Raw genomic sequence first — 5,890 nt, 5'->3', positions numbered from 1 at the left:
TCATTAATTTCACTTTAATGACACCATATCAGTAACTTTGACAATCTTAATGACATGTAATTTCCTTTTTCTCATTTCAATTGAACTCAGTTTTAGCCGAGAATCGACTAAACCTATAGCTCTGATACCAATAAATGTAACACCCATATCCCGTATACCTTTTTATACAAGAAATATAGAGGTCACAACACTTTATAAAACTTTTTGAAAACCCGTAAAAATTTGTTTCATTTTGGTTCACTACAAAATATGATATTTATAAAAGAAACATACTAAAACTATTTATTAAGTACATTGCAAAATATTTACTATAGTTTAATTACATGCCAATTCAATTCCCAAATGAATCAGATTGTCATAATGTTACTGATGTGTCAGCCTTTAATTGATAAAAGTTGCTGCTACTGCTACACTTCTTACACCACTAATTTTTTCCTTTACCTACGCTTGAAATAAACAAACGTTAAGTATTTACTTAGTGAGATATAATACTACATGAATATTACAAATTATACAAGAATATCATATGAATAGTAAATGAATAATTTATTTTCATCATTCATAAGGACAATTTAAGCCATTCTCAATTAAACCATAATTCTTTCATACCATCTTGGAAATTATTTCTATTATGTCCATTATATTTATCCTTTTGTATATTTTCCCCTTTATTCTTTATTTGCCCTGTGTACATTAAATGTGAAAGTACTATACATGTATTGTACCAATGTGCTAATTGATCATGTATATTTTATAACCATTATGGAAGCAACTTAGATACTGTTAATAAACCATTTTGTATTTTCATTTGGGTATCCTTTCATGCCCATTATGTTCTGTTTACGTTTTCCTTTATACCATCCTTGTATAATAGTTATACATTGTTGTACCATATATATATATATCATCCCTTCATATCACTTATATGCAATTCTATCATATTACATTATAATTATTTTATTCTTTTACCCAAAGGTATTTAGCTTTTCACTTAACTTGCATATTTGACGCTTTTCTGTCCAAGGCATAGCTAGTCCATTATTCTTTTACTCAACAATGCTTAACCATTCAGCTAACCGGCTTAATTTACACCTTTCTGTCAATTGCATAGTTAAGCCATTATCCTTTTACTCAACGGTATTTAACCGTTCATCTAACTGACATAATTGACACCTTTCTGCCAACTGCATAGTTAGTCCATTATTCTTTTACTCAATGATATTTAACTATTCATCTAACTGGCGTAATTGACACATTCCTGCCAATTGCATAGTTAGGCCTCAAAGGCACTTAGCCTTTCATCTAACTAGCATAAATGACACCTTTCGGTCAAATGCACAGTTTAGCGTCAAAGGCACTTAGCCTTTCATCTAACTAGCATAAATGACACCTTTCTGTCAAATGCACAGTTACTCCTATTACTCTTTTATTTTAGGGCAGTCCCTACTATAATAATCATTCATAATATCAATTAACCCTTCAATTATTACACATTCTATGATTTACGTTTCTAGTACTATTACTTCGCATACTCATTAGCAATATAAAAATCCACTTCTTTATTATAAATTTCTTATGTTCATACACATATATTTCCCATATGGAAATTCATAAACTTAGTATGAGTTTCTTATCTTTTTGCACAAAAAGTGCCCAATTCGAAAATTCATACACTTAGTATGAATTTTTTAACATTTTTGCACACCAAGTGCCCAATACAGAAATTCATAAACTTAGTATGAATTTCTTAACATTTTAGCACACATAGTGCCCTAAACGAAATTCATACACTTAGTATGAATTTCTTATCATTTTAGCACACGAAGTGCCCTATACGGAAATTCCTACACATAGTATGAATTTCTTATCATTTTAGCACACGAAGTGCCCTATACGGAAATTCATATGCATAGTATGAATTTCTTATCATTTTAGCACACGAAGTGCCCTATATGGAAATTCATACACTTAGTATGAATTTCTTACAATTTTAGCACACTAAGTACCCTATATGGGAATCCATACACTTAGTATGCATTTCGTAACATTTTAGCACACGAAGTGCCCTATATGGAAATTCATACACTTAGTATGAATTTCTTACCATTTTAGCACACGAAGTGCCCTATATAAAAATTCATACACTTAGTATGAATTTCTTAACATTTTAGCACACTTAGTGCCATTTGGTAATCATCATACATATATCACTAATTTATACCACTATAACTATTATCGCATATACGTATATAATTAAATGAACTCACCTGGATTGTCTCGCTATTATACCCAAAATGAAAAGTTGATCACTCTGATACTTTGCCTTTCCCTTTAGTTTGCTTGACTTAGGAGCTTGATTTTGATCTACTCAAGCATCCATTAAATACATGTACAATATCAATTGTTAGTATGTTACCTAACAATTATACTAAAAAATTATTCAAGAGTACATATTATTAACCTTCTGTCGTAACCGATTTTCGTCCGGGCACGAATTTTTTACTTGGCGTGAAAAGTGATGTGAATAAATGGATTTTTTTTAAAAAAATAATTTGGGAGTCGCCATCGGCCTTTTGGGTCAGGTAGGTCGAATACCTAAAAATCATCCTTTAAAAGAATTTTTAAGAAAACATCGATTAAAAGATAAACTGATATGCGTTTTAACCAAAAATTCGTTCTTTTTAATAATAAAAAGGGATTCGTGATCGGTTACGTTTAGGGAAGGATTAGCACCCCTACAACGCCCAAAATTGGTACTTTTTAATTATAAATTGTCTCTATTATTAGAAATTTAAGAATTCAAAGATATATTTAATTTATGATCATGTTATTTCGTATTTTAATCGGAAGAATATATATATATAGAGTTTTGTAAATATAACATTTATTTATTTAAAAATATTAGAAAAGGGCTTCTAGTTGTTTTAAGACAGCTCTTTTCTTTTATATTAATAAATAAATATTAAAAATGTAATGATCTATTCTAAAAATAATTTAAATAAAACTAAATTATAATTTTTATAATATTTAATTATTTAAAATACCAGAATATGACATCCAGTTGCTTTAAGACTGTCATTTTCTTTGATATTGAAAATAATCATTATTATTTAAATGAATATATGTATATATATTTATATGACTAAGATAAAAATAATGATAATGAAAGTAACAATTTAAATATATCAAAAGAAATAATAAAATAATATTGCAAATAAATAATGAATAAAAGAAATTAAAATTCTAAAACTAAAATATAAAGTATTCAAATTAAATATACTAATTCGAAATGTAATGAAAGATAATGGTTAATAGTGTAATTTAATCTAATCTAATTAATTAGGGATATAACTATAAATTAACCAAATTATAAGGGATTAAATTGATTATTTACCCTAAATATATAAATAATTAGGTAAGGATTAAATTAGAAATAAAGTAAAATTTTAATACCAAATTAAAAACTTTCAAAAATTGATTTCAGTGATTAAAATGAAAAGGTACAAAACTGTGGGTACTGCGGAAAGGATTTAACCATGTGGAAAATTACATGGGTACCCTCCTCAAAATGGCGTCGTTTGGGAGGGGTATTTAAACCCAACTCTGGCCGGCCCGTAGGGCCATTCTTCTCATTTCCTAACTTCTTCTCCTCTCTCTAACTTAGAGAGTTTAAAAACTCTCTCATTTTCCTCTGTATTTCCTTCACCTGAGGGAAAAACAGACTCCGGCTGACCACCTTAATCTGTCGCCGACCACCACCGCCGGCCACCGCTCACGGTGGTCGGAACTCCCAAACTACCACAGAATACAAATCTCAACGTTCTAATGCTTATTCCGACCTTCGTTTTCACTAAAAACCCTTAGATTTCCGTAGATCTAGGAAAACCGAAGCTTTTACCTCGGTTGGAACAACGTCTCCGGTGACGATTGGGCTTTCCTCCGTGGTAAGTCCTTCGGCCTCTTCTTCTTTCTTTTTTGTTTTTTTCCAATGTTTGTTGTGAGTTCGTTGATGGCTCCTCGTTCTCCCTTCTTGTTTTTTTTTCTATCTTTTCGGTATCTTTCCGTTGCTCTGTCTGTGTTGGTTGCTGTCCCCTCCCATTTTTTTATTTTGCAGGTTCTCCATGGCTTTTATAAGCTTCGACGAGTCTCTTATCGGACCAGTCCAAAGGGGTTTATCTGGTGAGTCACCAAACTATGTGGTGACTCACCCCATAGCTGCGACGTGGACGGCCGGCGTGGTGTTTCTGGAGTCTTTGAAGAGGGTGGCTTCGTGGCTGCTGTTGGAATGGATCATCTGGAATCATAGGCGACAACTGTTTATTGTCGATCTAAGGCGGCGGCTGCGCTGGCTGAGGTGGTTTGGATGATAACCTAGGGTTAGGAAACCCTAGGGCTTCCTTTGCTGGAACCATCTGGGCCGTTGGATCAAAGCCAGATCCAACGGCTGTGAGTTGAGGCGGCTGGCTGCTGGGATGATGAAACCCTAGTTGGATTTTAGGGTTTTACTGGATCCGGGTCTATTGGGTCTCCACTTGGGCTTGTAATTATTTAATAATAATATAATATATATAATATAATATTAATATTTAATAATAATAATAATAATTTTTATAATAATTTAAGTGAAATGAAAAATTGGTGTTTACAGCTGCCCCTCTTTGCTCATTCTTGTTTTAACAAGAATAGAGCAAAGACGAAAAACCAATAATTTTTCATTTGACTTCTTTTGAGTAAAACTGAAATGTTAAAACATCATTCCAGAGGTCTTAAAAACATCATGCACTGCAGGACTTACAGATGACCCTAAGGCTTTGAAAACATCAAAAAGCTCCCGAAGGCTTTTTGGAAACATCATGCACTGCAGGACTTACAGATGACCCTAAGGCTTTGAAAACATCAAAAAGCTCCCGAAGGATTTTTGGAAACATCATGCACTGCATGACTTACAGATGACCCTAAGGCTTTGGAAACATCAAAAAGCTCCCGAAGGCTTTTTGGAAACATCATGCACTGCAGGACTTACAGATGACCCTAAGGCTTTGAAAACATCAAAAAGCTCCCGAAGGCTTTTTGGAAACATCATGCATTGCAGGACTTACAGATGACCCTAAGGCTTTGAAAACATCAAAAAGCTCCCGAAGGCTTTTTGGAAACATCATGCACTGCAGGACTTACAGATGACCCTAAGGCTTTGAAAACATCAAAAAGCTCCCGAAGGCTTTTTGGAAACATCATGCACTGCAGGACTTACAGATGACCCTAAGGCTTTGAAAACATCAAAAAGCTCCCGAAGGCTTTTTGGAAACATCATGCACTGCAGGACTTACAGATGACCCTAAGGCTTTGAAAACATCAAAAAGCTCCCGAAGGCTTTTTGGAAACATCATGCACTGCAGGACTTACAGATGACCCTAAGGCTTTGAAAACATCAAAAAGCTCCCGAAGGCTTTTTGGAAACATCATGCACTGTAGGACTTACAGATGTGGGAAATAGTTTATTAAGTAAAAAAACTAAGAAAATCGTTTTCTTACTTTTCAACAATTTTATTTTTAGAAACGATTGAATGAGAAACTATGGAAATAGTTTTCTCATTATTTTTCAAAATAACATGTTGATTGGGTAACATGCCCCAATCTCAAGATAAGGCTGTTGGAAATAGTTTACTAAGTAAAAAAAATAAGAAAATCGTTTTCTTACTTTTCAACAATTTCATTTTAGAAAAGATAAAATGAGAAACTATGAAAATCGTTTTCTCATTCTGTTTTTTTTAAATAACATGTTGATTGGGTAACATGCCCCAATCTCAAGATAATGCTAATTTTTGTGGATTGCTTCCATCTCTTCTTCAGATGTTTGCATGATTCCTGTATTTGCGGTTTTGAATACCTT

This window comes from Hibiscus syriacus, unplaced genomic scaffold (genome assembly GCF_006381635.1).
Source record: "Hibiscus syriacus cultivar Baekdansim isolate YM2019G1 unplaced genomic scaffold, ASM638163v2 tig00003454_pilon, whole genome shotgun sequence".
Taxonomy (NCBI): domain Eukaryota; kingdom Viridiplantae; phylum Streptophyta; class Magnoliopsida; order Malvales; family Malvaceae; genus Hibiscus; species Hibiscus syriacus.
Note: the sequence above shows the minus strand (reverse complement) of the source record.